The sequence below is a fragment of the Cygnus olor genome, chromosome 1, assembly GCF_009769625.2.
Source record: "Cygnus olor isolate bCygOlo1 chromosome 1, bCygOlo1.pri.v2, whole genome shotgun sequence".
Taxonomy (NCBI): Eukaryota; Metazoa; Chordata; class Aves; order Anseriformes; family Anatidae; genus Cygnus; species Cygnus olor.
This window is the reverse complement of record NC_049169.1, coordinates 205,829,066-205,837,436: the sequence shown is the minus strand read 5'-3', so window position 1 is coordinate 205,837,436 and position 8,371 is coordinate 205,829,066. Positions and strand designations below refer to the sequence as shown.

General features: G+C 43.4%; 2 long non-coding RNA genes across 4 annotated transcripts; one reads left to right on the top strand and one right to left on the bottom strand.

Moving 5' to 3' along the window:
* Window positions 1-208: 208 nt before the first annotated feature.
* Window positions 209-2,244, top strand: LOC121063729. 2 transcript variants are annotated; one of them, XR_005816170.1, is made up of 3 exons: window positions 209-1,119; window positions 1,196-1,321; window positions 1,795-2,244. It is a non-coding gene; the product is annotated as an uncharacterized LOC121063729 (long non-coding RNA). The 2 variants fall into 2 exon arrangements; XR_005816169.1 differs by having other exon boundaries at window positions 1,196-2,244.
* Window positions 2,245-2,259: 15 nt separating this feature from the next.
* LOC121063728 lies at window positions 2,260-8,114 on the bottom strand. 2 transcript variants are annotated; one of them, XR_005816168.1, is made up of 5 exons: window positions 7,859-8,114; window positions 7,358-7,497; window positions 6,257-6,391; window positions 5,898-6,019; window positions 2,260-3,799 (listed from the first exon to the last, which is right to left on the bottom strand). It is a non-coding gene; the product is annotated as an uncharacterized LOC121063728 (long non-coding RNA). The 2 variants fall into 2 exon arrangements; XR_005816167.1 differs by having other exon boundaries at window positions 6,257-7,497.
* Window positions 8,115-8,371: the final 257 nt, after the last annotated feature.

Sequence of the window (8,371 nt, the reverse complement as noted above, 5' to 3'; positions counted from 1 at the left end):
ATCATAAACAACAAGATAACTCAAATGCATGCAATATTATCTCACCAAGAAATGTTGAGCTGGAGGTCCCATTTTGCCAAGCAAAGAGCAGCCTCCACAGTCAATCCAGTAGAGGGAGCTAGAAAAGCTCAGGGGCATTTTGCTGGGTGGAGTGACGCTGGTTAAATTGGTTTGATTGGTTTTAGTGTGACCAGCTGGTGCTGGAGATGCGGATCATTTTCAGCCTGCCAAGAGAGCTGGCCCTGCAGAATTCTTTTGATATGATGCACATCTCAGCGCTCTCCAAATCACTGATGAGTTGCAGATCACTCTGCAGGACTCAGGAAAACTTAATAAATTGATTTTTTTTTTTTTTTTTTGCAAAATGTTGTAAAATAGAACATATATGGAGCTAGGTACATTGTGTTAAGTGAGGGAAGTACAAGTTTTCTCTGTCTTCACATATCATTTCCAATTCCTACCTACAGGAACTACAAAATAACATCATACTAGCACATGAACCCTTTCACTGGGCACCATCGTGTACAACGTAGATCTCCCAAAACCGCCAAGATACAGCTGAGATGTCAGGAACATGCCACCTTCTACCTTTACATTCCTTCCAAGCTGCCTCTGGAATCAAACATCAAGCTGTGCTAGCTGTAGAAGTATAACTTCATCTAGGATCTCCAGCTTAGATAAAAAGCACCATTGTAACTGCAGTAATTTCTATGATGAGGTTTTTGTCCTGAGTCTCACCATCTCGCCTGGCTTTGTTAATTAACACTTTTAGGGTTGGCTATTTTCTTTTTCCTTTTGCCACATTTGCTGGGATATATCGAGATTCTTATCGAATTATCCAACTCTTACCAAATAATTAACTTCATCAGCATAAATTAATCACCAAAGCACCCTTTGAGCAGTATTACAGATGGGGAAAATGAGATAAGAGCTGGCCATGCAGCAAAACTACTGCAATTATGCTTCGTGAATTCAGGAGTTCCTGTCTCCCAGCCCTGTTCTCAGATGAGATCAATCCTTTAAACTGCATCTGAATGCTTACACTCCTAGCAAAAATAAGCCTGGTAGAACAGACCTGACTCAGTACAGGCACACAGAGATCTGACCTTCAGCAGGCAGGTGAACTATAGGGGAGGCTAAAACCAGAAACGTTTCATTTTGCTGTTTGCACCAGATTGGCAGCCTTTGTGCGAAGGTTTGGTGTTTGTAGTCTCACAGGAAGACACGATACTGAAACTTACCCTGTTGACAGTGGCTTTTATTCCAGCCAGGAGGGACGACGTAAATGGCTGTACAGAGAGAAAAGGCCCAGAGGCGAAAGGTAAATAATTTTCAAAGCACAATGCAGAAAGCGAGCCAACTGCTGATGTATGTGGACTGTGTTTGAAAGTGTGGGAAAGTTGCTTGCTCACGGGGAACCGGGGCTGGGTACATTTAAGTTACACGGTAGACAGTGTTTTGTTGTGCAATCTCTGTGTGGAGGACTTTTTGTTTTTTGCACTTATGCCTAGACTTCTGGAAAGTGCACATTTAATAAAACCCTACTCAAGAGGACCGTGCTAAAGCAATTGTTTTTCCCCTTTAATTTTTAAGTGGTTACAAAACAATGAAGCCCTCAGTTCTTTGCACTTCACAGGGAAGAATGTACAAAGAGCTGCTTAATCTCTTTCAGCTCAGCTCTTTCATTCTCATGGGTATCCAGTTGCAAGGTATCTGTATCAGTCTGAATTCTCAGCCGATCCCCGCAGCAAAGTGCATCCAACTGCAAGCTCTTGTTTTAACATGCTGTTTCAGGACTGACCAGGTTTCAGCATGCGAGGCTCGCTCTGCCTAAATCTGTTTGACATTGGCAGAGGAGCAGCAGCACGAAACCCAGCAGCACTCATTCTGGTGATGAAACGCCGAGTAAGCACTTTCACAATGCCAGGCTAATCTTAACACTGATGTTTGCGATCTCGAAGGAAGCGAGCCACACAGCTAAAGGAGTCACGTCACCGAGGAAGACTTGAATGCTTCCTGATTGGTTTTCCAAATAATTATTTCATCTGCTTCGACAGAGACTGGCTTGCAATTCAAGTATTATACGGTTTTCTTCATCACTGCAAAGTGCCATTAAGGAATCAGATGGCAAGACATCAATCATATCCCAGGATCAGCTAGGAAAGAACGGTGAAACCAGACAGGGCTAGGGATTCAAATTGATTTTCTCCCACGATTGCCAGGCAGTCTCAAACGCAAAAAGGACAAAAATAAATATATTTATAGTTAAGGTAACAAATTAACACGTGCACACCAAATTAATTTGTTAAATTTGCCAAATTAAAATGCTAAATTTAGCTCAGTCACTTAGCAACAGCTGCATCAGCTTGAGATGTTATCATTCTGCAGCTGTTAGCTGTCACCTAGGGCTGGAGCTCCCATCCCTCGAGCAAAGTCAGCAGAAGGAAATGTGTCCCTACATTTTGGCTGCTCCTCTTCAAAATCCAGTGTCTTGGCTCAGATGCATCTTTATCAGCCATCTGGGAGCTCGGCTTTGTTGTCGGGTAGGAGCCCCACCGTACATTTGTTCTGACAGCTCTTCTGTGAGGCAGTAACCCACATCAGAGAGGCAGCACAAGCAGAGAAGTCTTAAAACTGCTCACCGCAGCGATCAATGCCTTAAGCTGAGACAAAAGGAGAATTGTGAATAAGCATGAAAGTGCCCGAGAAAATTAGGGTAACAAAACGGGCGACTGAATTACTGCCGCGTGTAACAAAGAATTTAGGAACTATTAGGCCAAAAAGGAGCCTGAGACGATGTAGCCTAAGGGTTAGAGCACACCCCAGGGGAAAGGCAGCTGTGTAGTTTTGGTCTCAGCTTTCTGGTGTGCTGAACTGCAAGGTTGCTCCACCCTTGGTTATTTACTTGTTTCCTGATGTGAGACTGCTGGCTGTGAGGTGTGTTCAAGCCAACGCCATCGCCTGTAAGGCAGGTGTGCTTGGAGCACAGCTGCCAGCCCGCAGCCCTGAGGGGATGCAGACAAAGGAACGCCTGCTCCGAGTATCCTGGGTAGGGTTAAGGGTGATACGGGAGCTGAGCTGCTTGCACTTGCTACAACAGCATCCAGCCTGATGTGCAGAAGGAAAATTCAAAGCTCAAGAAGCGCTGGCAGCCAGAAAGAAATCACTTTGGCTGGTGATTGTGGAGAACCATGTCTGTGAACTTACAGACCGAAATTCCAACAGGATAACGCTCCAAAGTTAATAATTTGATCCGTAGATATTCCTGCCGGAGAACACTGAAACAAATAGCGTAAGCTGTAGTCACAGCTAGGATCTCTGTGAACTGGCGATCGCATTTTCTTGCTGAAGAGCATCAAGGAAATCGCTCTCCAGGAGTTGCAGCGTCTCCACCTTCGCTGAATGCCCTTGGGCAGGGCATAATGGCACAGCTACAGGGGAAAGCAGTCTGCCAGGTGTCACGGTTTCCTGCTCACCAGGCTGGAACTCCCTCGAACAACGTTTTTCTCCCCTGCTGTTCTTCAACAGGAAGAACTTAACAACATCCATAGGAATACCCCTGCAGCCTCCTTCTCACCACAATAAAATTTAGGCTGAGGATGATGCCTTTGTACCACGAGCCATGAAGAAGCAGTTGGTACACTGGAAATATGCTTATTTTATTTTTTATAATCATTTTTCACTGTGTTGTCTCTCTTTGTGAACAGAAGGAGACGGTAGTCAGCCTTTCTGCTGTTATACTGGGTGCGCTCTGCATTGTCACGAGGATGCCACAATCTCTGGCTGATGTGTTTAAGACCTAAGAACGAAGCAGACAAAACACGCACCTAAGCTAGGCAATACAGTAATTAAAATTCTCTTAATCGTACACATATGAAAGACAGACCTGAAGCCCAGACCAAGCCCAAGGCTTCCATCTGACGTTTGTATCAGTCCCCAGAATGGCAAGGCCATAGCTGGCGGACACTGCTATAACATTAATTAAGAGTAATAATAGTTTGCCAAGCTGAACTCACAGCTCCTGCAGGACCCAAGTGCCCGCTGGTACTGAAGAGAGTAGGAGTTACACAACTAATCTCTGCAAGAAACAGACATCACAAATATACCTAACGAGGAAGTGGGAAAAAGTAGGAAAAGTAGAAAAAAAAGACCTAAAAAAGTAGGAAAGAGAGCTAACAAGCAAGTGGGCCTGATTCTCCTCTACCCAGTGCCCTCCATACTCACTTACGATAAGAATTAGGATACCGAGAGTTCATCACCTCTTTTTTTTTAACCTCTGGTTTGTTCTGCACCATCTGTACATGTACATTTTAGAGCTATTAAAAACAAACAAACAAAAAATGTCATCATCATCAGAGTATATGCCACTACATTCACACCACCAGTAAGACCACTTAAGATTTTGCTAGCCTTTATAAAAACTGTGTGAGGTTCATTCCTACTACAGGAGGTAAATTTCCTTCAGCAGACAGTTCTCATACATAATAAAGAGATGCAGAGCAGAATATTTGGGGGGAAACACGAAAAAGAAGTAAAGAGGATGCTATTATTAAACAAACTTGGATCAGAGATCACCAGTGGCTATACACTTTCCTTTTTTTCTTCCCCAAACCCTGTAAAATAATCTGGTTACTAATAAGATCACAATCACAGTGTGATTACTAAGTGGGCTGCAAGGCCCACTTACTAAAGAAAATAAATTTAAAAGCATAAACCTAAGTAACTTAAAAATAAATCAGGTCAGAAAGCATCCCCGGTCCTCAGAAAGTGCACAGGAAGCTCTCCGTTTCAAAGTGTTCCCCCCCTCTTTCGGCCTTCCAGTGCTTTTTAACTGGAATTTTGCAGGTGTTCAGGGTGAGCAGACGTGCAGCCGAAATTGCTGCTCTGCACAGGGCGAGGAATGCTTCTAGCAGATTACAGCCCCAGAACAAGCCTCCCGTCACTGTCAAAGGGAAGACTGCGGTTTTGTCTGACAAACTTTGCTGGACTGCTGCCAGAATGTTCTCTTTCTGTACTGAACCCTTCCCTTTTGCCTGTCCCAGCCTACCCATCCTAGCCTTCACCCAAGGAGTCTTTCCTTCGCAAGCTGTTAGTTTGACCTAGATAACATGTGGAACGAAGCAAGCAGTTCAGCGGGCTCACGGGACACAATCGTGAAAAATCCCAAATAAGCAGGGAGTTTAGAACTTGCCTTTTTATGTAAAAATCCCAAATAAGCAGGGAGTTTAGAACTCGTCTATTTATGTAAAAATCCCAAGTAAGTAGGGAGTTCAGAACTTGTCTGCTTATGTTATCATTCTTGCTATAATCCTCACTTTCAGCTGTCTGACTCAGTTTTCTTTGTGGCAGCATACCAACTACTCCACTGAAGTCCTCAGAGATCCCATTCTTCTCATCAAAAGCCAGTTATTTAAAAAAATAAGCATATTCCCTTGTTCTGATGCTACCTATTTAGGTCAACTCCCTTTACTTTTACCTGATCTCCACTTGACTCTAAATCCCCCAGATTTGTCATAAAGCCTCCACGTCCATCCAGGTCAGATGAGGGGGCCTGAGAGGCTCAGTGGCTACGTTGCAGTTTGCTCTGCAGAACATCCAGCAAAGATCTAGCACGGCTGAGACCTCCAAGCCACAGAGATTCAGGTTTTCTTTAAAGTAATCTGCCTTTTTGCTCGCAGTGTGGCCCCAAAACCAGCATTATATAGCAGTGAAATCACAATCCCAAAGTGTTATTTACACTTTGATGGCAAGATAACATTTTTGCTAGCTATGCCCACTATTTTTGTTTGCTGTGGTGTCACCTTCTGGGACAAGGAGAAGTCATTGCAGATCTAAAAACTAGCACTTTCCCCTTATATAACAAAGTAATCATTTAGAGTGTGATCACTGGTACTTACTGGAGATCGAAAGCAAGCTGCTGTTGAAACCGAAGTTTGTCTGAGCGCGTGAGACAACTTGTCTTGCTGTTTCAATTGGGGTGGAAAGTTTTGATCCCGCAGTTCGTGCACACACCTGCAAACTGAGCCAAATTCTCCTGTCAGTCACAGGTTTGCCATACATAGTTGACCAGGTGTAATTCTACAGGCTTCCATGCAAGGAGATCACAACAAATCGACCATTATTTTTCTTTTACCTAACTCTCTCCTAACGCTTTTAGGATATAGTACAAAATTAAGAGGACACGATGACCTCCCTGTGCTAAAAATCCCAAATAAGTTTAAAGGAAAAGGGGGAGCCAGAGCTGCCAAAAACTTACTGACTTTGACGAGCTGCACCCGGAGACCTGAAGACAGCTACAGAAGATCGATGGCAGGCATCCACAGGGAGTGAGCTCCTCAGACAAGCTTCCTGACCTGAGAACGCCCTCTTCTCCCGGCTCGATCAGATGGGACTGCAGGATGAAGAACAAGACAGCCAGACTGTCCTTGACTGCCCAGCTGCCTGGGGAGATGAGCGATGGTCACTCAAGCGTTTCCAGAGATGATTTTAGCTGTTTAATGTTACTAAACCAAGCAGCTTATCTAATACTGTAAGAAACGCAGAGAAGCCAGAATTTTTCACGGTCACTACTGCATGCCCAAATCACTCGGTGGGAAGAAGAAGAACGGAGGTCTCCAAAACCACGAGCATTTAAAGGACAATCTCCATTGTCCGTTAACAACACAGCCTGCACCATCCAACTGGGGAGTTCTGACATGCACCAGTGGCACTTAAGGATTTTAAAAGGTTTTCTATTACTAATTTTTACTAATTATCACTCCCGAATTGAGAATCCTAAGGTGGTAATGCAGCAGAGTGGAAGTCGTACAGAGATAGCACGTCTCCTGTTCTGAAAAGCACACGGGCTAAACAGACAAGTCAGGGGCTACGCACTGCTGTGTGTGTTCCTAAACCAATGTTCGTACATCTCAGGGTTTTTTTAATTGCTCAAATTTGGCCCAAGTCAGTAGTAACTGAAAAACTTGGGCTTCTGACCACTATTCAGTGTTGTGGCTGCAAAGCCTTACAATACGTGCCCAGAGGTTCCAGATTTTACCACTGTACACACAATATACAACATTAATTTGATGCACAAAAAGGATGCTAAAAGAACGCTAATGAATTTGCAAATCTGAGTATTCAAAATCCAGGAAATACTTGAGTGAATGTCAGCTGCACCACCTTAATTAACGCTCTTTGCATACACACCTTATAACAGATTTTAATTATCTGAGTTGGTGCTGATTGCTTCCTCATTTGGTTCACAGAACAACAGCACTCATTCAAGGGGAGATTGGTGTCATTTGTCTTTATGCCCCAAATCTAGGTAATCTGAATCTTCAGTAAGCTGAAACTCCTTTTGAAATACGTATCTTACCATGGTGAATGCACAAAACCATAATTCGGATATCTCCGGGATGCAGCAGCAATCCACCTCTTAAAACAGCAGCTTACATTCTTTTTTTCTCCTTTTTTCATGGATGTTCCAATTCATTACTCACTGTAAGGTGGCCAAACCTGAAGAAAGAAAATATTATTCTACAATTTTCTATTATTTTTATCATAACAGAACTTCAGCATTTCTTTCTTAATTTACTGTAACAGCCTAGAGGCAGGAGAAGTAAAATATCCAGTCCTGCAGGGAACAGCTCTTGCTCAGTCTCAGTTTCTCACCCTGTCATCCCAGTTTTGTGTGTCCGATATATTTATCTCCACACGCACACATTTACCTGTTTAGGTAAATCTGTCTCTTCTCCCTCACAGTCAGTCCCAACACCTTTATAGGGCCAGTCCTAGTTTCCTGTTCATGTCCCGTCTCTCCACCATCTTCTCCTTCAGTCTCTGTCATCCTCCCAATCACCGATGGGAATTATTTTACAGCAGAAGCTGAGAATGTCTCCCCAGAACACGAGAAGATCCTTACGGGCTGATTTTTTGGGTGGTCCTGTGTGAAGCCAGGAGTTGGACTCGATGATCCTTGTGGGTCCCTTCCATCTCAGGATATTCTATGATTCTCTGATTCTTTTTCAAAGGCTTGTGACTTGGCCAAATGTAGGTCAATTTTCACAGGCACAAGAGGCACATTCCTGACGCATCCTTTTGCCAAACTGAAAAAGCACAAAAGCATCTGAGCTTCTCAGATAAGTTACTGCCAATATTTTAAAACTGAAAAACAACCTATTCTCCTCTTTTCATACTAGAAAACAACCGAACAGCTCTGTTTGAAATTTCAGGGGAAAGTGGAGAGGAAAGGGGCAGCCAAAGACAGACCTTTGGCTGAAAAACACTAGAATTAAGTAAAACTAAATAAATAGCCTCAAACAGAGTCCAGATTACAATGGGTTAAGGGAAAATAATTATTTTTATTGCAAATGATGCTTTTTCATGGTCT